Raw genomic sequence first — 23,161 nt, 5'->3', positions numbered from 1 at the left:
AAACCTGGGGCATGGGCCTGCCATCCTTCACACTGTTCCTCAAAGACAATTTGTACTGAAGTCATTGAATTTACGAGATTGCAGCATATAAAACATGCTATGTTTAGCCATGTTTTTGGTGAGCACATCAGCCATTCTCATTGATGCTTTTATTTTAAAGTGCTCAATGAATAATAATGAAATATTTATGCATCATTGTCTGAGATGAAATATCAGTTTCTTCTCATTATTAGTTGTTTGCTGCAATTCCTTTTCCCTCCAAAGTCTTGGTTCCTGAATTACATAGAAGCAAACTGTTTGACTAATGGAATTGAACTTCTCTCACTTTTTTTGAAGGGGTGGCACAGATTTTTATCAAACCAAAGCTTGCACTGTAAATCTTCAAGGGGATAATAATTTTTCCTATCCACGATAGGTTTCTCTTGGCTGGGATTTTTTTTTTCATTCAGCAATTATTGGCAAACTTCAGCCATCAAGTTCAGTAATGAGTACTTCTCTTCTGAAGGGTTGCCAAATCCATTGGCTCCAGCAGTACTCTAGACATCCAGAAAATGTACACATACTGCCATTCACTTAGAATCACTGGCACTCATACTCTATGAAGGAGGCAAAGTAACGAAAAGCATCATCTGACTCCTGGCAATGATGAAAGGCCTCTGACCGGGCTCTCTAGAAGGTCCTGTCACCGTGACTGCAGCTGCTTCTACTGCAAAGTCCACTTTCAGAGCTTTTCTAATGACAAAGAGTGGGGAGCCAATGAAAAAAGTGTGGCAGATTAGCAGCCAAACCTAACAAATGCAAATGAGAAAGGGCTAAGTCCACAGAGCTGTATTGCAGATAGATATTCACACCATAGAAATACAATTGGTAGAAAGGGCTCAGTATGAGGTCATTTCCCTTCCCTGGAGAGGAAGGAGCATATAGTACTTCCTGTTCATTTCTCTTTTCCTTTGATCAGTGTTGGATGCAGACATGCCTCTGCTTGCTCCAGATCAGACAGATGTCTGAAGCTGGTTATGCTGTAAATATAAGTATTTTGCCTGCATAGTGTTTGCATATTTTAAGCTTACTTTCCAGTTTGTTAAGAAAGGGGAAGCCAGCTTACTTCATAGCTGGACTTGATCTAAAGGAGGCTTTGCAGTTTAATTCCTATGCATTTGATTTTGATGCCAAGGGTGAGATTTTGAAAATCTGTTCATTCCACACATGTGGGAGCCTGGAAGGATGAATTTTACTCCTACCTATTAAAACCCACCCCCACAAAAAGCATGCATGGTTTCTTCAGTCACCCCCCACATATGTTCTTACCTATCTCGGCTTGCTCTCCTTTTGATACAGTTATTCATGCGGTTGGCAACTTGAGACATGGGCCCGGGTCAGCAAGTGAGCACTCCTCCAGACAGTCTGGGTTTTCTGTGTCTCTTTGCACCAGGCAGGAAAGTGAACTGCTGGGTCTACCTTCTTTTAGGAAGACACGGCTACTGGTCAGGTAGGTCTCAGCCTTCTTGTGTGGTTTTCCTTCCCTGCCTGCCTCTCCTTTCTGCCAAATGCCCTGCTCACAGATTGCTCTGGGACAATTCAACCCAATTCACCGCAGTCCATGGATGTCTGTCCTGATTCACCAAGCACCCTCCAAATGTGGCTCAGGCCCACTACTAATATAAGCAGTGCTTTTTTTCTATTTTAAAAATATGTTTGGTGTACTCTCATTTTCCTTCTCATATTGAAGTACTGCCTCTCAATGAGGCCAACCTTAGATTCACAAAATGTTTAGGGATATGTGTACACACACACACACACCCCCCCCGAAAAAAGCACTGGATATAAGTACTTTCAGCAAAGAGATGTATTTTAATTCACCATTCTCTTCACCTAGCAGCTAATCAGTTGCTGGCCACAAACAAAAGTAGAATTGATAACTGGTAACTGATGAGCTGAACCATTGAGATTTCTGAGATTTCTCTTTAAGTGTAACTTCAGTACTAGGTAGAGGACACTTTAGCATTGAAATGAAGCAACATGAAACTAAAGCAGTAAGTCCTTTTGTTTCTTTTGGCATTAAGGCAAACTGGTAACTTTCAGGTGGCAGGTGACTGGCTGTGCTATATATGCCGAGCTAAATCTGGACGGATCTTCTGACTTCTGTAAGTGCTATTTCCCCCTCCGTATAAATATGTCTTCATTTCTATGTCGTCTCCAGGAAGTCTTCTTGGATAGAGCTATGTTCCTGAGGCCAAGTGGGTGGACACTGCCTGTCTATCCATAGGCAAATATTTTCATATGGCATGGAATCAATCCACAGCAACCTGGATTTTAACGTGAATGAGGTTTACCTGGACCAATCTTATGCTTTTGGAAAGTGGGCAAGAAGCAGCTGGAGCTCAGCCCTTGACCCAGTGTGCCGTGATTGAAGAGACATCACATTTCATTGATATTAGTACTTGGCCAGGTAGGGCAAGAAATTCCTGTGGTCTCACATAGATGGAGCAAAGTGTAGGGACTGGTGTTCCTCGACGTCTGGCTTTCATTAGTGGTTCTTTTGCTATTTCGGTCTGATTTACAGAAGAGCACAGGTGGCAGATTTGGAAACCCTTTGCACTTTTTCATCATTTTATTGACAAGAGAGGCACTTGGCTTTCGTTTTTAAAGACACGCAGGAACAATGAAGAGACCACAAGGTGCCACAAGGCAACGAGTCGTAAAGTCACTCAGGTATCCCAACATCTTGATGCCCGTATTGTTTTCAGAGGGGAAGCAAAGGGATGAAGCATAGATGCAAGCCTTACCGAGGGGGAAATGTTAATAAAAATCCACAACTTCCTTTTTCGAAGCACGTTACATTTCTGTAATTCAGCTCTCCCAGCTCAAAATGCAAAGGTTTAAGAGATCTGGTCAACAACTGTAAGTGCTTTCAGCAGACAGATTCACTTTAATGCTGCAGACAGTAATTCACCGAGCTGTTTAAGTGTAAGGTGGTCATTGCTGCCGATAGAACTCATCAATCCTATCATATTGTCACGATTATAATAATGCTTTAATGTAGTAAAGGCTTTGTATTGTCTGAAATGCTAGGTGGATTTATTCACTGCCTAGAACTGATTTATGCTTCTAATAACCGCGCTGGCTTGAGTTTTGGAGTGGGGAATTTCTTGTCACTGAGCATGATGGAATATCTACGCTTAGCTGCCAAAGCAGAGAAGAGGATTTTCTTGCTGTCGGAAACTCTTTGTGCCATTCTCCTCCCTTGCTTATGTATATTATGTCTATTAGTGTATCCTCCAGGAGATCTTATCCCCGCTAGCCTTTACAGTCTACATCACGCTAGCAGTATGCAAAGTGCATCTTATGCCTAAGCTACACAACTAAACTGATACTATGGAGATCTGGGCATGTTTCAAAGCGCTCATGGGATAGTTTCCATTCGTTCACCTTGTGGTGTGAAGCTCCCAGCAGTAGATCAGCCAGTCTGGACAGCGCAGCTCAGGGGCTGTGGTCTGGACCTTTGAAAGTCCTACTTGGAGGGTCATTTCCAGAGTGTGATGCTTGGGGAGTGCTCTTCAACCTTGTGGAGACTTCATTATGGGGTTCCTCAGTGTTCAATATTAACGCCCGCCCTCCTGTTTAACATCTACATGAAACCACTGAGTGGGGTCATCCAGAGCCATTTCCCAACAATCCCACATACAGTTTTCTAAAAGAAAGATAGTCTCCTCTAACCCAACCCACATGGCTTTTTTGTGCACCCTTTATGTATGCAAATGAGGCTGAAGATGGACTGCATGCAGTAACACCACTTTCTCCCCTAGATGGCGACTACACTGGAGAGCCTGTATAGTGGTTGGTGTTGGAGTAAGACCTGGGTGACTGGGCTTCCAATCCCCACTCAGCCATCAAGCTCAGTAGGGGACCTTGGGCCAGTCATTGTCTCTCGCACGGTTGTTATGAAAATTAAAGGGGGAGAGGAAGAACCATGGATGCCACTATGAGCTCCCTGGAGGAAAGGAGGGATAGAAATGTAACCAGTATTAATAAATAAAATACTAAAACTGTTTCTTTCTTCAAAGGGCTTATTACAATAAAAAGAATCTCCATAGTGTAGCATTGCGGATAATAAACATGATACAGTCGTACCTCAGGTTACAGCCGCTTCTGGTTGTATTTTTTCGGTTGCGGACCGCCGAAACCCGGAAGTACTGGAATGGGTTACTTCCGGATTTCGGTGGCCGCGCATGCGCAGAAGCGCCAAATCGCAACCCGCATGTGTGCTGATGCGCAGACACGGGTTGCGAACGTGCATCCTGCACAGATCACGTTCGCAACCCCAGTGTCCACTGTACTTCTAATATTTCACAGTGCACTAAAAGCCAAAGAGTAAGGCATGAGACTGGAATGTTAGGTCTGTGCACCACACTCAAATCCTAGTCTCTATGATGGTTCCCTTAAATGGAAGCCCAGCGTAGCAACTTCTCTGGGAGTTGAGAAAACATTGCACCCTCCCAAGAGTTGGCCATGGACAAGGAAGCTGTGTGGTGTGAAAGGGCTTTGCCCACTAGAGAAATCGACTTGTTAGAGCTGAACACCATTTGAAGCCTGCTCTGAGTAAAAAGCATTTCCTTGTTAACGCAGCGGTGGCATTTCCTATGAACACGCACACTTCATATCCAGCTCAGCTCCGCGGCTCCCTTCCTTTACTCCAGTCAGTCACAACATTCGAAGCGAACTCAGCGGCAGCCAGGTCAGGCCTTAATACTCGAACACTCAAGAGCTCTGTTCTTCAGCACACACTTGTTAAATCATACTGACAGGAAACTGTCAATACATGTACCCTATACATTAAGCTGCAGGGCAAGTACCTAAATGCAGCACCCTCGAGCCACTAGTTCCTGCTCAAGGTTACATTAAAAATAAATAAAACTCCAGTTATAACAGAAGGGAATTAGAAGTGCTTCTGGTCCTGGGAGGCTTCTGATCTTTCTGCGAGCCTTGATAAATTTGCCCAAATCATTTCAAGGGTGCATATTTAAGCAACCTGGCAAATTTAGCCTTACACTTCCTAGTACCTTGCCATTTACATGTTTCTCATTCTGGTAGGTGTTGGTTTCTGCTCTCTTCACTGTGCAGCGAAGTGCTTGTCACAAGACAATGTTTACATTCCACAGTCAGAGTACTGTTGGGTTTTCCCACGGGAATGGGAGACGGATGTGACGTACACTGGTTTCCTGTTTTTCACTGTTCTCTCGGTGTTCTTCGTTCCGAGGAGAAGGACTGTTGCTTCTCTGCTCCAGCAGAGGCAAGATGCATGTTTGTAATTTCTCAACATTGAACTGAAAATAAAGCAACGTTAAGCATGTGGCACGTACTGCTCATCATTCCGTTGTGCACAGGACTCTGCAATTACAACAGTAGGTGTAATACCTTGGCATCTGTACATCTTCCTGACAAGACAGGAAAGTGAATGGTTTCACACATGCACATACATATGCCCCCATTGCACGACTCTTTGCTTTCCCTTTTGGAAACTCTCACGCATCGGCCTTCTTAAGCAAAGAGGCATGATGCACACTGCCCAGTACTTCTAATAGAATCATAGACTAAGCAGGACTTAATGGACTAACTGCTTCAAAAGTGATTAAGCTAACAAGAAGCCAATCCTTCTCCTTAACAATGCCTGACAGAGTAAGGTTAAAAAGGTTTGTGGGGATTTTCCCATCCGCTGGCATGCTTTATTTCTACATTTATCTGATTTTGGAATTTCTCTGTGCTCTCAGCTGGGGAGATGGGCCATGGAGGCACACCAATATTTGGGGTGGAAAATTTGACTGACATTGTGCATCACAAGATAATAGTATGTTACCCATCAAAGGTACAAACCATTCCCATCTTTCTTTATTAGGAAAAAAATGCCACTTCCATAAGTCAGGCCATGAGTCTTGCTGCTATACTACTGATTCTTAATGCTGACCTTTCAATTCAGGACTTGTGATAGATATATATGAAACTAGTGAGACTTGCAGCGAAATGGTGCCATGTATCCTCATCTCCTAACTGGAGTGCAACTGTTCACGGTTCCAGGCAACCAGCCGTGACCTTCTCTGGGTTTCAACATTTTCCTTTCCAACTAACACTCAACCTTCTGTAGCTACCCTGTTGCTGCTGCTGTTATGCAAAAATGACTATACAGCTCATGGCAAGAGGGGGGGAAGCATTGTTGCAATGAACAGCATAAAATCAACAATAAAATCACATTCCTGAGACAAATACAAAATTCACCATAAATCAGCATAATGCATCAACATAGCTGGATCACTCCTCAGAAAACCTGAGTGAGTTTTTGAAGCAGGTGTCTGAATTCCAGTAGTGCAGATGTCTGCCTGATGTTCATTGGGAGTGCATTTCAAAAGGCAGGAACCAACACACTAAATGCCCTGAACTTGGTGGATGTAAGACAACCCTTGGTTCTTATTGAGCTGTTTTGTGTGTGATGGGGGGAGGTGCCTCTTAGATTCTGTTTTTAACGGGTTCTCCTGAGCATGCTTGCACCTTCCTCTTGCAAGGTATTGGCTGAAGGCACATGAGGCCGCCGCCTTGCTGAATTTGGGTCTGGTCTGTGCCTGAGTGGGTGACTCCTAAATCCACCTGTGAGCCTGCTTGGGTTCTGTGACAGAAGAGAGATCGGGTATAAATGTAAGCAAAAAGATTTATAAATAAGTTATCAGGTTTTGGTCCCAATCCTGACAGCACTCACTACCTACGTTCACTATTAGGGGGAGAGGCACATCATTACCATCACCATTAAATTTATCGTCCACCCTTCACCCAGCTGTTCCCAGGACTGGTTACAACAATAAGCACTCGGTTTATCTCTTATATGCATTAACAAGCTAAAGTTAGCTATGGTTCAAAAATAATAGCCTAGAGTTTTTTGTATTTTTTTGTCCAAGCTGCTTTCTGCTTCTACTAACCCTAAGGGGGAAATTACACCAAGTTTGGAAAATGGCATAAAATCCATACCGAAGAGCATTTTGACAAGAGATGCTCTGAACACATTTTAGTCTCCAGTGCATCGCATCTGAATGTTGTTAGCACATGGCTGAAAGTGGGAAAGATCCATTTATGTTCTGGTCAATCCTGATATTTCAAATCCCAAAGCAAGTGGGCCAAATTTGAAATACTGATCCCAGCAACACTTTTGAAATTGTGCCTAAAGAACATTTCAGAAGTTCAAAGATGACCTGGAGGCAAAGCATTTGGATCTGTTTCTAAGAGGATTGTTGCTTGCACTCTGTTTCAGAAAAGCAGTTGTGCAGCAACAGGAACTCGATAGGTGATATATTTTTGTGCATGGGGAAATCACTGCGAGTTGACTCTACAGGTGTGGGGGCAGGTTCTGCGAAAGTGCCCACAATCTATAAACTATGAATGAGATGCATATGTCATCAGAGAGGAGGCAGACTATGCAGAAATGTGTTCGAACACTTGCTAAGCTTGAGAGCCACTTCCATCTGCTTTAACCTGGAATCAGTTTGAATGTCTTCCAGCACAAACAGAGCTACAAATTGAACGTACATCAGAACATTCGCAATACCTTGTTATAATATTAAAAAAAAACAGTCACCTTCATTATTCACAGCTTCACAAAGTCACCAGCATAGAAAACTAGAATGGGAATATGCCTTATCTTGAGTTTGGGAGAAGTGTGACAGCCGAATGACTCAATAGACAACCCACTTGTGTACACGTACAAAGTTTCCTTAAAGTGTCCCAACAAGGGGCATTGTGCAGGTGTGCACATGCACACAGGAAGTAACCGTTAGTGAAATGAATAGAAAGGCCATTTAGGAGTGGAACTGACATGCTTATGCCCTCATTGCAGATCTTGCACACAGAACAACAAATAGATGACTCAAGGTTTGTGGGAAGTGTTCTATGTCATGCTATTTGGGTGCAGCATTCTAGGGTATTTCCCCCCTCCTTGTGAGTGAAAATGGCCCATCAGAGTCCAATGCAGTGCAGCAAACAGGAGACACATGGGTTGAGTTAGGCTGCAAGTAGTCAATGAGTTGCTTGATGCACCTAAAACAGCTGTGGTAGCAAATATATGGGGATGCATGTAGATTTCATCTGCATTTTCTGTTCAGATGTTGCATGGGAAAACACATGCAGGTGAGAAACTTCTCCATGTACCAGTGTATATCTCCACAGCAGAAATAAGGAACTGTTTCACCTCAAGAACCACATTCCCTATTAGGCAGCCTTTCCTGTGCCAGAGGCCGGTGGTAGGCAGAAGCAAAAGCAGGAAGAACAATGAATGTGAATTTCAACTTTGCATAGGTGGCTTGATTCTACATGTTCTCGCACACCCCTCTCTATTCTCCAAACAGGCAAGCAAAAGGCATTATCAGAGTTCATTAATAGTCCAGCAAAAACACTCAAGGGGGTACAAGGGAAGGCTGGTGCATGGCTTGTGAAGAAAAGGTGTGGCCTGGGGAGAATCCTGAGGGCCAGATAGCGAGGCCTGGGGGGCCACCTCTGGCCCCTGGTCCTGAGGTCCCCCATCCCTTCTTTATATCACAGGGGAAAGAGAATAAGGACGGTGCTGGAACAGAGCTGGGCAAGTCAGCCAACTTTTGATGCATGTCAGTCTTTCCCAGTCCTACCTGGAGAGACCAGGGATTGGGGGTGGGGGGGGGCAGAATTGCATGCAGAAGCCTTGCTACACAGAAAAGCATTTCAGCAGCCTTTCCATACAAGGTTGCAATGATCACTTGCAAAGTAACATGAACATGCTAAGAAGATTCCATTTCCTGGGACATGTGGTGCTAATGGGCCAGGCACCTAAGAAGAATGAGTTCATTTCCAAGTAATCTAATATTCCAGAGGCTGATCAATTCTCATTTATGAATACATGTATAATGCATATATCTCACTCATCAGTTGATGGCCTATTCTCTTGTGGGGGAAAAAAATCTATGGGAACTTAAACAAGGACCTGCCATCCCATCAGCACAAAATTGCTGAGACAGCAGAGAGGCACTTTGCTAATGGAGCTCCCTTTCTCTTTCCTTCACCCAACAAATAATTCCCCCTCTGTTCTGCAGCTTCATCAGCGACTTCCTGATTTTAAGAAATGAGGCAGTGGAACAGAATATTGCATTTTATGCTTGCAAGATGCAGTTGAGAACATGATGGATTGACCTTTGTCAAATCCCCATCTCCACCTTAGAGGCTATTGCTTCAGAGGTTTGCCACTCATAACCTTTTCTTTCAATTATTCAACTAAATGAACAAAAGGCATTATTTCTTCTTTAACCCTGCACCTCACCCTTGCGACCAGCAGAGATGAAACAATTATTATTAAATTTCAGTGATGCATCACAAAGGTCACAAATATAGTGATCTGGTTACATCTCTTCCCTATACAGTTATTTTCATACAACATAAGCACACACTCCCTTTTACATTGCTCACAATGGCTTGATCTTTGACTCCCTTAGTTCTAGGATATATTTTTAATTGCTGAGGAAATGGAGAGATCTCCTGCTTCCCTTATTTTCTCTTTAGGATAGGATTTCTGCTCCTGCAGAGGGCAACAAAGGGCTTTGCAGCTGGTCAAATGACTTGATTTGTTCCCTAATGAAATACTTGAGCCAATTATAGCATCTTCTTGCTATCAGACCTCAGGTTTTGCACTCTTGACAATGAACCTGAATCTTCTTAGTAACTCCAGCCTGAAGGAATTCAGCACTGTTTAAACAACCAGCTATAAGCATTTCCATGGCACATTTTACCCCCAGTAAATGAGTTCACCTTTATGGAGACATAGATGTCTTCAACCGATTTCACATGTGCTAAAGCAAAGGACATAACTTCCTCTCCCCATGCATCTGGGTACGTATATTTTCCTAATTCATGGGCAGAAAGTGCCTTTCACCACAGGAGATCATAATTTTGGCCTTCTGACAACACCAGGAAGCCGTGTGAAAGGAAGTACAAATTGCTCACACTGCATTTACAATATTTACAGCACTTCTTTGAATCATCTGGAGTCCTTGTGTCTCTTTTGCTGCATACAGTATGCACATAAAATAATGTAGTCATACATGTATTAGTTACATCTTGATTAGACTACTGCAACATGCTCATTATTGTGTTTCCTTTGAAGACCACTAAGAAACTTCACCTGTTGTATGAACTGAGGCCCATAAGGATCCATAAGGGGATTTAGTTATCAGAGTGCCTACCTCTTCAAAATCTACATCATCAAGTGTATACCATGAGGCCATGCCACTTTCGGCCTGAGGGGGCAGCACTGTTATCCAATTTTTCCAGCTCTGAAGTAACATGTCAAAGTCCTTTCTGGAACGCCAAAGTCAAGAGGTCCTAAAGCATGCAGGACATCATTAAGGATAGAGGCCTCACTCATTTATAGCCTAAAGAAAAACTTATTTAAGGATCAGTCAGAATTCAAATTAAGCTTGCCTGGCTTCCAGCCCAACTTGGAGCTCTCCATGGTACTACCCATTTCCTTGCCTCTGCTTGTTTCATGCATAACCTACACTTGGACTGAACTTGTTTTTGAAACCTCCCCCCATCGGCCATCTTGGAAGCTGACCTTTTGCAGCACCTGACCACACATATTAGAATCAAGCTCCTGTTTACTGACCTGCCTTTCTGGAATACAACTCCTGATTATTCAACCTGCTGGACATGGACTTGTTTAGTCTATTTCTGCTGTGCCCACCCTTTCCCAGTAGAGACTGCTACCTGAAGCGGAACAAGTTGGTTGCAGAATGTTGCTGCAAAAATATTGTACAAAAACATTGCACTGGCTGCTCACCTGTTTCTGAGTGCAATTCAAGGTGTTGGTATTACCTTTAAAGCCTGGGACCAGGCTGTTTTAAGACCTACCTCCTCCCATGCAAACCCTGTTAAGATCTACTGATTGTACATGCCACTGCTTTCTGAGGTATGGTGGTGGCAACATACAGGAGAACTTTCTCTGTGGCAGCTCCCAGCCTGTGGAACTGCTTGTCCCATGAGATCAAGCCACCTGCCTCTTTGTGTTCTGAAGACTTTTCTTTTCCAACAAGCTTTTGATTTAGTTGCTTAGAATCTTAGACTGTGGTTTATTTGATTTTTTAATTAGCTCTGTGTTCCCTGATTTGTTTTTATGCTGCTTTTAGCTTTGGTGTGTTGATATTCTGTTGAATTTGTTGAGTGATATCCAGTGCTTTTTTTCTCTGGGGACACAGGGGGACACATATCCCTAAACATTTTGGGAATCTAACGGGAGAAGAAACTAAAAAAATAATTACAATTTTTAGTTTCTTCTCTAGCATGGTGAATCGTCAGTTCCGTTGCTAACCCCGATGGCGGCTTCATTTCCTGTCACGGTGTTTTCTGAGTCTCAGATGGAAGCGAGTGTTTAATGTGTGAAGTAGGAGTTGGAATCTAGCATGGTGATTGGTCAGTTTTGTTGTTACCACCTCCAATGGCAGCTCCATTTCCTTTCCCAGTGATTTTCTTGAGTCAAAATGAGAATACCCCTAAACTTTTTTGGGGGGGGAGCACTGGTGGTATCTAATGTTCAGAATAGACCTGTAGATACTAATGGACATAACTCACTTGGGTCCATTAATTTTAATCATTCTATCAGTATCCAATGCAGTGGGAAGTAGAATGTTTCATCAGCACAATAATTTATCACTGTACAATGGAAAATTCTCTTCTCCTTCCCCAGTGCACCTGCTAAATCCATTCTGGGATTACCTCAACCCTCCAAAGCAAATTTGGGAACAGTGCACATCGCATGCAGGGGGATGTGGGAGGAAACCACAGTGCATTATCACTAATCCTTGCACAAGCATGAATATTTACTTGAATACCACTGGCATGATCCGGCAAGTTGCTCTCACATTCTTATTTTTTACTTTTTACTGTTTTCTTACCCATTTTGAAGTCTGCCATTAGAGAGGAGAACACGGGTTCTAAATGTTATTATCAATAAACAAACTATCATCATCTTTTAGGTGAAAGATTTCCTACCTCTTCCACAATTTGTTACAGCACTCCTTTACTGCATGCTGATATCTTTCTCCTTTATATACAGCTTCCTTGTTGTGAACTCCTAACAGCACAAATAAAAGCTCAGGCAGCAGGAAACACCATAAGAGTTCTTACCCCAGTTGCATAATCCATCCTTATTTTATCCACCAACATGCACTGAAAATCTGTACTTAGTGAACTCAAACATGATCTCTCAATTTATCAACTTTAATGCAGGAAGAATAACAATTACACCCTAATTCTAAGCATATTGTTTGGTCTCTGTGAAATGTATTCCCACATGCTATGCCCACGATAGATTGTCCCCTTCCCTTTACAAATTGTCATGGATTTAGCATAATTGGAACTATTATTTTTGAATTACTTGGCTATATTATTTGTCTTGTCTGCTTCTTATTGATCCAGTATAAACCACTGATTATAAGCTGTTTTAGTGATGACTTTGTTCTAAAAGGGGATGGTGGTGGTCAAAATGATTTGAATAAATAATTGATAACGAAGAATGGAAATAAAGATTCAACCCCACCTACCTAAAAGAAAGCCACATTGAATTCAGTTTGGTTGACTTCTGAGTAGACATGTTTAGGATTGCTCTTTAGGTCTATTTAGTGCTCTGATGTGTGTTGCTTTGGATCCAGGCTTACAGTGCAACCCTAAACTCTGTTCATAAGTCAGTCCTACTGTATTGGACAGGGCTTATTCCCAGGTCAGTGGGGTTAGTTATGCTTAGAGCAGACCCACTGACATCAATGGGGCTTAACTGTCTTGATCCAGCCAATAGTGTTGGGGGCAGGGGAGGCCCCTGCTGCACTGATCCCTCCCATGTCTACATCCTCAGAGCTGCCATTGGAACCAGCTCTGAACCCTCTTCATGGCTCCAATCACAACATTATTTCTGCATTATCCACAGAGATTGTGCTCCACATCTCTGCATTAATCTGGCAATACTTCCATGAGTGCAAATCTATGCATAAATTTATGGTATTCAAACCACTGTAAAGAGAGAGAGGAGAGGAGAGGTACAAAAAACCTACTTTCAAATAACAACATAATCCTGGTATCGGGAGTCTCAGGTTAGCAGAGAGGCTAGAAGGCTATATATAGACAACAGTATATTCCTGGGCCTCTCCTTGAAAGAGACAACAGGACAGCATATTGGAAGCCATACTTCTCAGCTCTTTTGCTGTTCTATTTAGACATGTCCAAGCATTATTTATTTTATTTATTTGTAAAAAATAATAATAATTATATACCACGGTATCATAACAATATATCACAGTGGTTGACAACAATATAAAAACACAAAACCAAACAAAAACATCCAAGGAGGCAAACTATAATGTGTGAAAATACTAATACAAGAAAATAGTGCCATGGCCTTCTAGCACTACAGTAGACCATGTTTCTACACCATCTTTTTGTGCTGCTATTTAACTGCTAAGGAGCCTAGCCTGTCTTCAAGGAGTCTGGACCAGCAGCAGTGCACCCACCTTCTCATTTTCCCTTTATGGCAAACTTGGTCAGCCTTTGCCAAACTAATGCCCTTTAGATATTTAGGCCTACAACTCCTATCATCCCTGACCACTGGCCATGTTTGCTGGGGCTGATGGGAATTGTTATCCAAAATATCTGGAGGCACCAGGTTGGGGGAGTCTAGGCTAAACTGAGAGGCCCCTACTGAGCAGGATTTGAGTGCAAATGTTTCCAGACTATGTTTCTCTCACTACACACTGCACTACAATGGCTCTCGGTCACCACTAGTGCTGCACTCAATTTTCAGTGTTGAAAACCTTCCAGGTAAAAGGAGAGCATTCACAAGGCATGACACCTATGTGAAATGTGCTGGCTACGTGACAATGTCACCAAGGGCAAAGAAAGCCAATGCTTTGTCCTCAATGGAAACTGATGCACAGAGAGAACATCCTCATTGCTGAGGTGATGCCGCAACACTGCTGAACTGCAGGGCAGGCAAAACAGGGAGCGCTGACTCAGTTGCCTTGGCAATGAGGATTCCTTCCTTACCTCTCACCTCAGAAGCACTTTCATGTTGCTTTTAAAAAGTATTCAAAAGAAGACTCTTTTGGGGGCATCCGTGGGATGTTTGCAGAAGCAATACCCCCACCCACACTTTGTTTCTTGCTCTGCTCATGATCTTAGTTTGATAATTAGTGCTAAACTGGAAGTATATAAAGCAGGATGGGGGCATTGTACTGCTTTTTGGTTGGGCAGGTTTTGTTGGCACTAATTACTTTTTGTGAATGACCCTAACCATTCGCAGGTCACCGTTTTCAATGTCTGCTGTGAAGAGAAGGGAAAAGATTGGTGTGGCCTTTTGCATAGGTGATGTGTGGCATGCCAAATAACTAGGTGCCCTTAAGAGATATATTAAGATTCTATAAGGTCTGGCCTGGAATCTACGGTTGCATTTCCTTCTTTTAAATATGCAGCCCCTTTATTTTTCAAAAATAGCTTCTTCAAGGCCTTGAATCTGACATTAGTAGTTTCCAAGTAGATAGGAATAACCTGTTATGAAGACGCTGGACTTCTGTCAAGCCCTAACCACTTTGAGAAGCCACACCTTTAAATAGACCTGGAGCAATGAACCAGGCACACCCTAAACCCATGCCAAGGCAGTGCCCTCCGGAAATCCTGCAACAGTTTTGCAAGCACACCCTGGAAAATACTTAATGCTAAGAAAGCAGTCCCACCTTTCTTCACCTTTCAGGCTATTGGCTCATGTCACCATCAGTTCATGTTGACTTCAAGTTTCCATCTCCTTGCTCTAAGCTTATTTTTTCCTGTAGGACAGAAGTAGGCTAGAACTAAAGGACTGTGCTATGTAAGTGAGGAGGTGTATTTGCAAATCATCATCTAAATTATCAGTTGTACTGAATATATTATCAAATTCATTTCACGGCTATTATATTTTTACCCTGTTTGTTGCTATACCAAGAATTAACAGCTGTCTTTACTCCTTTGTAGATGCTAGCCTACCTTAAGCAGTGACTGGAATGGATTCATTATAAGTAAGTCCAATGGGGGAAATCACAATCTACTCTACAGTAAAGCGGTACCAGTCATGGAGAGATCCTCCATATATGTAGCAGGCATATGCCAAAGTTAAACCATTTGAATGTCCACTCATTTCAATGGGAATGGGAAGGAAGGACTCAAATCTCACCCACTGAAATCAGCAAGGCATAAAAACACTTACGTTTGTCTGGACCATGTCCAAAGCAATTGACTAAACAGTCAAATTAAATTGGAATGCATGATTTGAATTCTTTTGCTTCGGCATGCTGGTAATTTTATTTGTGAATTATTGAGAAATGCAGAAGCCACCAGCAAATGGAGCCAGATATAACTGGTATTAAAAATAGGTATTAAAGATTAATCCTTAGAATTATTCACAGATGGTGAGTGGTCTGGAGGCCAGGTTCTGTGGGGAAAGGTTGAAGGAAAGTGGCTGACTCTCCATTAGAGGTTCCTAAGCAGAGTCTGGACAGCTACCCATCAGGGATGTTGTAGAAGCTGGTTTCCTGCATAGACGGCAGGGTTGGACCAAATTACATTTGAGATCACAATTACTTGCCCTTCACTAGCACATTCCAAAGTGTGTTACAATAATTTAACATTCAGAATTAAAAACAGTTTATAAACAGATGACCGTCACAGGAATGTATTCGAGTGGGCCCTGGAAACACTCATCTCAGGTGTCAAAGGGCTGGATAAAGAGTTGCATCACACTTTCCTCTTTGGGAATATCTACACCACAGAAACAAATTTGACACTTACCGTCTCTTTCCACGGAACCCAGAGATCTGTAGGTTTATGAGAGTGGCTAGAGCTCTAACAAAGAACTGTCAACACCCTCAACAAATTACAGTTCCTAGAATTCTTTGTGGAAGCCATGACAGCCATACTGGTATAGGTTTGTGGTATAGATAAGACCTTTCATTGTTCACATACACAGAAGGGACAGTAAGTTTACACCTGAGATCTAGTAACCCCTCTTGTTGTTCCATAAAAATGCAAATCAGTTTAAATATTTTCTGAAGTAGGAGGTGATTCGGTCATCTACTGACTCCTCCCCAGTGACTCTATTCTATGTACAGGAGTTTCCTGCTGCCAATGCAACCGTCCATTCCCCCACACCACTGGCAACCCTCCCATGAGTAATTATAGAGGGGGGGCATGTGCCTAATGGCTTGTGTAAGGGACAAAGTGGATCAGCCGCAAATATGCACAGCAAGCAATGTTCTTGCAGACTTGGGTAGCTGGAGTGTTTCTAATATGTGCTACAGCCAAGATTTATTGATTACTTAGCATAATTTTGTCAAGATGGAAAAAGAAACACAAACAGACTTATGGAAACATACAAGAAGCCCCTTCCCTCAAAAGGTATCTGGCAGTGAGCTCTGCACGAGTGTATTTTGACAAGCACAGTTGGTACATTTCTATCTAATCTATAGGCTTTGTGAGCTCCCACTGCACTAAATCAAGCATACAGGCACATTTCTGCTCAGAGCAGAATGGTTCTGGTATATTCTATCTTCGGATAGTGAGGTGTTTTGACTACTCTGCCATTAAGTATGACTTTTGCAAGAAGGTTGTAAAACCAGTCTGAGGGTTACCAAAAAACAAAAGAAAACAACCAATTGGACAGCTGCCTCAGACTTCCTGGAACTGTGCCATCTAATCTGATATTATCCAAGTGCATTATCCCTGTATGAAGAAGGGCAGAAGAATGTGCTGACTGAAAACAAAACAATGTAATGAAAAGCTTTGTTAGGGGAGCAGTGCTTAGGAACAGAGGAAACTGCCTTGTACTGTAGGTCCATCTTGCCCACCAGTTTCTGCCCTGATGAGCATAGTTGTTCTACTGTACTACAGGCAGGGAAGGGACACTACCAGTTCTACCAGGAGCTGCTGAGGATTCAACCCAGGACCTTCTGTATCTAAAACTCTAGCACTGAACATCCCCTTTGACATCCCATTAACGCTGGATAAGACTTTGGAAGCATGTACCTGGTTCACTGGTGGGACACGGCATCAACCACTATGTCCAGTGCTCAGATGGAACTGGGGGATGCTTGCCTAGTTACAACAAGATATCCAGATATCCATCCTGTTGGGCGCAGGTGGTTCCCAATTCTGAGCCTGCCCCTGGCTGTGTAGAAACACCCTCTGCTCGACCTTTTCCAATCCCCTCCTGGTTCTGGGCAACAGTGGTGCAGAAGACGGGGAGCACCTGGCCCTTCACCTGCCTGACCTACTTTTTCCTCCTCATCTTTCAACCTATCCTGCGCTCTACTCTCTAGCTCTGAAGCTTCCCTTGCTGCTGACTCTTGCCGCCTGGCCAGTGCCATTCCCCACAAATTGTTGACCTCCTCTCCTGCTGATGCACACTCATCAGAGTTCTGCTAGTCCCTTACATCTACTCTGGGTCACTAGAAATTGCTTATTGCCTGTGTAAGAGAAATCAATATAATTGCAGTTCAGTGATTTCTAGGACAAAATTGTCAACTTAAACTGAAGCACCACACAAGAGGCCTTTTGTGGAATGAAGCTGAATTAGAGGACAAGCATCCCAGAACACCTGGGTGGGACAAGGTGAGTCATACCAGTATCATCACCACAAAATCCCCCCCCCCTTTAGGCCTCTAAATTTAAGATAAGAGAAGAGCCTGAGGAAGAGAGAAATGGGAACAAGGACAAAAAGTGAGGAAGGCAGCAAAAAAGGATATACTAATACATGCCAAAGGAGGTCAGGATCTGAAAAGGTCAAAAACTATCGACCTAGATTCCTGTATGCCCTGGAAACAATCTGAATTATCTGAAACTTCTAAGGTTTGATAGCTTGATATAGTTTGGTGGTGCCACAACTGTTTCTCAAGAATACCGTATGACAGTAACTGGCCTGGATTAGAAATCCTTATGTAGACTTCCCTGGTTTGTACAGAGACATGTAAAAGCAGACCAAGAATCTGACAAAAAGATCCACTGCTCTGCTGAGATTTATGGTTGCTGTTGATTTAATATAGAGAAGAGGTGGTATCCCCCCATCTGCTGTCAGAAGTGGTTCAGTCCATTCCACCTCCACCTTGGCCATCTAGCACCTCTACACATGTGTAGAGCCACCCTTACTCACTCATAACAATCCATGCTACAGAAACAACTGAAACTCATACCTGTTTTGTTTGCTAGCTGAAGCCATAGAAAATTATTAGAAGCTCACACCAAGCATGATAGGGTTTCTATGTTTTGATGAACAGAGGTACAGTAAGAGATTAATAGCAACCACCATCTCCTTTTGGCACTAAAGCAGCCAACAGATGGTAGCAATTTTCAGCTACTATCAACTTAGGGAGCATTGGCACAGGTAACTGAGTGAGAAAAGCTGTGCATCCCATTGCCAAATTTCAACATTTGAGATATTCTATTCCCCCTTGTATAGAAACCTCAAGTTGTCATGAAATATACAAAACAATTTCTTCTCGATTCTTCAACTGCATTTTATCAGGAGTGGGTTCTAAATCTTCTGGCTTCCGTGGCATTTGTTCACACCAGTTCAAAACTGGATCTAGAACAGTAGTATGTTTGCAGTGTTGTGATCAGGCATTCAAGACTGGTGAGGAATCCTGTCATGTTGAATTGTGTGTTTGGCGGGGAGGGTATTGTAGCTGCTTGCTGCTCCATAATGTGACAGTTCACTCATGAACACTTGTACAGTTCTGACTGTGATGTATGAATGACAGGTGTTTACTTTAAAGTTGTTTGGTGAAATCATTTTCCTGAAAGAGAATCAAGGTGCAGTGCTTGAAAAGAAAAAGAAAACCAAATTATGATTTATATTTTTATTTTAAAAGCCCACAGTTGCTGTATTTGGCAAACTTTAAAAGTACCAGATGAAATGGTCTATGATATGACTTTTAAGAACTATTCACATTACCAAAACACCCACAAGCATCATATGGGCCCCATTTACTGTTAGAACACTAAATTCCCTGTGTCTACTAACAGAATAAGCTCAGTTTTCTAATAGGGAATAGCCCTTTTATGCTTTATTTTCAGTCACAAACTGTCCCTGGCTCCCGCCATTACTCTAGGCTACACTCTAATGAAAGGTCAGAGGTTAGCACTTTATTTTTCTCCAGATCATGAATGCTAAATAGTGTCAGTCCCAGCAGTTCAATGACCCCTGTGTGTTCTGCAGTTGCTGAAAAATGAAAACAAATGTTAATTTGGGTTTCAATGCAGACTCCTTTTTTTTTTTCTTCCTTTGGCTGATCTTTACTTACAGAACATATTAGACCACTTATACAATCAGGCTGAACCGTGGCCTCTGACCCCAGCTCCATTTTGAAATGGCTGCCTTCATTTAGTTGGGAGCTCAGGATTGCCTCTGGGCTTGCTATCGAGAGATCCTCACATGTAATTCTCACTTGATGCCTACTACTGTTCATGTGCAAGTTACATAAACCAGAGCAATCTCCTGTGCACATCAAGGGCTCCTTTCCAATTCAAAAGTAGATGCCTGGTGTAGGTGTTATTTGTACCGTGTGTCAAGCTGTGATTGCTCACATCTGGTCACAAGCTGAATAGATCTTTTGATTCAAGGTGAAGAAAGAAAAAGTGGGGGGCAAAAAGAGAGAATGAAGATGGAACAGGCTCACGTGATAGCTTTCTGACTCAAAATGACTTTAAAGAGGCAAAGAAATCCATTTAACTGTGTACACGAATGTAGAGTTCTGGGGTAGCCAGAGTACCAGAGTTTCCTCAAACTCTTGTTTAACACAGCCAATAGATTGAAACTCACAGATTAAAGTGGTTGTCAGCTTCACACAAACAGAAGCCCAAATTCTGTAAGAGGAAGATGTTCTCCACTCTGTTAACGTTTTATCTATGGAAAGGGGCTTTGTTTTAAATACATCACACTGTGTTTTCTGCATTTTTTAACCTCTGGATTCTTCTTCCCTCCAAGTCATCATCACCATCAAAACTGCAAAGCCCAAGGCTTACTACCAATCTGCACTCATGTTGCATGTGAATACCAAGATCGAGTTTCTGAAGCATCACTGTCATCACTTTTTCCTTGAAAAGAACTTCCCGAGGTGAAAAAGAACCTAGAGCATCAATTGCTCTTGAGGCATTTCATCCTGTGCTGTACTGCCAACCTGCATATAAATATTAATTTTATGTATATGCAACACTACACAGAAAAGAAGGTGAAGAAAGACGCCACTGGAATGCTCAAAGGCTGCCATCCATAAACAACACTGCCGAGCAGTCCTGCTGGTGGTGTCTGTAGCAAAATTAGACTCTGGAGTAAATAATACCGATCACATTGTATTCTGATTTCCCTTGTACAATCACAGCTTTTAGCAGTTCACCAAAAATCAGAAATATGGGAGAGCAAGGGGGAAACCCTAGATATCTTGCAGGAGCCTTGGTGCAACCTCTGTCTGCTTTGCATCAGTAGGGAAGGGCAAGGCTCACTTAGCGCTGGCTGGATTCAGAAGGTAAGGATTGTCATACAGGGTTGTTCTCAGGGTATTGTTAAGTTGTGAACCACCCTGTGATCTTCAGATGAAAGGCAGAAAACAAAGCTAATAAAAAAACCTTGTTGTTCATTTACACAATTTTGCAGATGCGCATGATAGTCAGGAACGTACTCCAGCATAAGATGAGATTGTGGTGTTAATTCTGTGAAGTGCTCCATCATAGGTTCAGGTTGTATATAAGTGTAAATAAACCATATATCATAAAGACACCACAGTCTCCATTGCCCCTCATTTCAAACGAAACCAAACCCTGGGTAAGGGCTTGGAACCCCAGGAATCTCTCACCACTCGGAGATGCAATAATAATGTTGTTGTTGTTGTGACAACTGTTTAATACTTGTAAATCATTTTGAGAACCCAAAATGACTTACATGTTTGAAATACTATTGTAGATCATAGCCTTCCAATAATGGTACCCTGAAGATCCTAAGTGAGGAATCTGCTCCTGGAACTGCTCCACATCTGGTAACAATTCTGCATAGCCTCAGAACTCACATTGGCACAGCAGCAGCTGCTGTCAGTGTTCATAATACTGAGCTAAGCAAATCATTGGTCTTGACTCTGTATAAGATATGGTGCTCTCTCACCAGGTACTTTGGAATCATTGGCAGGGTACAGAGTGTACTTTGCAGAGAAGGAATGGAGATATTCAGTGCAATCCCCACACCTATTTACTTGAAGCTGGGGGCTTTATACAGTGCTGCAAGTGCAGAGTTCCACTCACAGAAGAGGACGTCCCCTTCTTCTCCTCTTCTGCTAGTCCTCAGAGGCTTGGGGCTGCAAGAAAAGGGAGAGGCGAGGAGGTGAGGGAAAAGTTCTGTTGCACAAGCAGAGGTCTGCTGCAGTCCAAAAACAGCAGTGTGGGATACTACCCCAAGTCCCACTTAGTTCAAAGAATGCAGCATGAGAATTTCTTACAACAAGCCAGTCTAAGTGAGGTCATGGCAGAATTCTTTGTTTCAGGCTGGAAACTCAAAAGGGACTTTTTGCTAATACTACAAATCAAGTAATTTGTGTGGGTGGGTGTACTAGGTATGGACAAATCTGTCAGTTTTGGTTTCTCCACTTTTCTCAATCTTAATTCTGTTCTTAACATTTTCACACCAGTTTCTGATGTTTTAAGTCCTCATTAAAAATTGTCAGCATTTTAGTTAGTATATCTCCTAAACCACACGTTTTATGCAATTTTGCCTAATATGAATGTTTTTTTACAAGCAATTCACCCTAGTACAATAAATTTTCACTAATGCACTCTTTCCCTTAGTAGATGCATTATTTGGCTGGAGAACTGGACCACAAAAACCAGAAAAGTGTGGATTTCAAAAGATGGATGTGTATCAGTTTGTATATTTTTTCCAGGAAGTGCAAATGAGGTAAACTTATCCTTAAATGCAGACTCAATGAAATTTCTCCCTCATCCTTAGCGTATACAGATACACACACACATTTTCGCTGCCAGACTTCAGAGATTTCCTGTTGCTATATAAAGTTACCAGACGTCCCCGTTTCCCGGGGACAGTCCCCAGATTTACAAATCAGTCCCCTGAATTTACCTACCATTCTTCAGATATGAAGAATACTCATTGTCATGTTCACTGAGGAAATATTTAGTATCTATGAACAATAGTAGCCTATATTCACATTTATTTGCTGTGTATATGTTTTTCATTGAATTTGTAAAGCCACCCAGAGAACCCAAGTCATGACAGCTAAAAAGCTGTAACTTCAGTTATATAACATGACAGAAGTGCTCAAACTTCAAATGAGATAAAAAACAAAAATACAAACCACTGTATAGAGTTTTACAGAATACCACAAAACCTTAGAATAGCCTCCCGCTGCCCACTTTATGTGGTGTGGAAGATGAGAATCTACTCCAGCAATACAAGCTTAACTTTTAATTACAGCAAAGGGTACCGCCTTCTATGAAAGTATGAAAAAATGCATCATAAAGATAGCTAGCTGCGATCATCTGAAATAATTAATTCTGTTTGTTCTGGCTTGAGCCTTTGCAGGCTGGAAGTTCTTCGTTACCTCGCAGGAGCTGAATTAATAACCCATGATATTGTTCCATTTGCAAAAGTCTTAAGGTAGAACATTTTCTCAGGCAGAATGGAAAGGTTTTAGTTCTCCATTGTATTCAAAGCAATGCCAGAACTTATCTACCTATAAAAAAAATAATCACAAGGAATAGACCTGTTGGGACTACAGGACTTCAGAGTGCAGGCTGGGGACTGCATTTCAGTACCATAAGCGAGTCTTTCTTCAGTGCACATAGCTTGCTAAACCATCATGTAAAGAGAGAAAACACAGTAAAGATGTGGCTCCAGAGTGGTGCATGTGGGAAACTTGGGAGGGGAAGGATAGCATCCAACTTTTCTGGAGCCAAAACCAGGACAAGCATCTTCCAGGATGTGCTCCTGGGTGAGTCACATGACCCGCACTGCACTCTCAACCTGGAAAAGTGTTCTTTCAGGATGAGGTCTTGTGTTTTTGGGTGCTGCGCAAGAATATGGCCCCCCAAAATGTCC

This window comes from Podarcis vaucheri (assembly GCF_965113315.1).
Source record: "Podarcis vaucheri genome assembly, chromosome: 8".
Taxonomy (NCBI): domain Eukaryota; kingdom Metazoa; phylum Chordata; class Lepidosauria; order Squamata; family Lacertidae; genus Podarcis; species Podarcis vaucheri.
Note: the sequence above shows the minus strand (reverse complement) of the source record.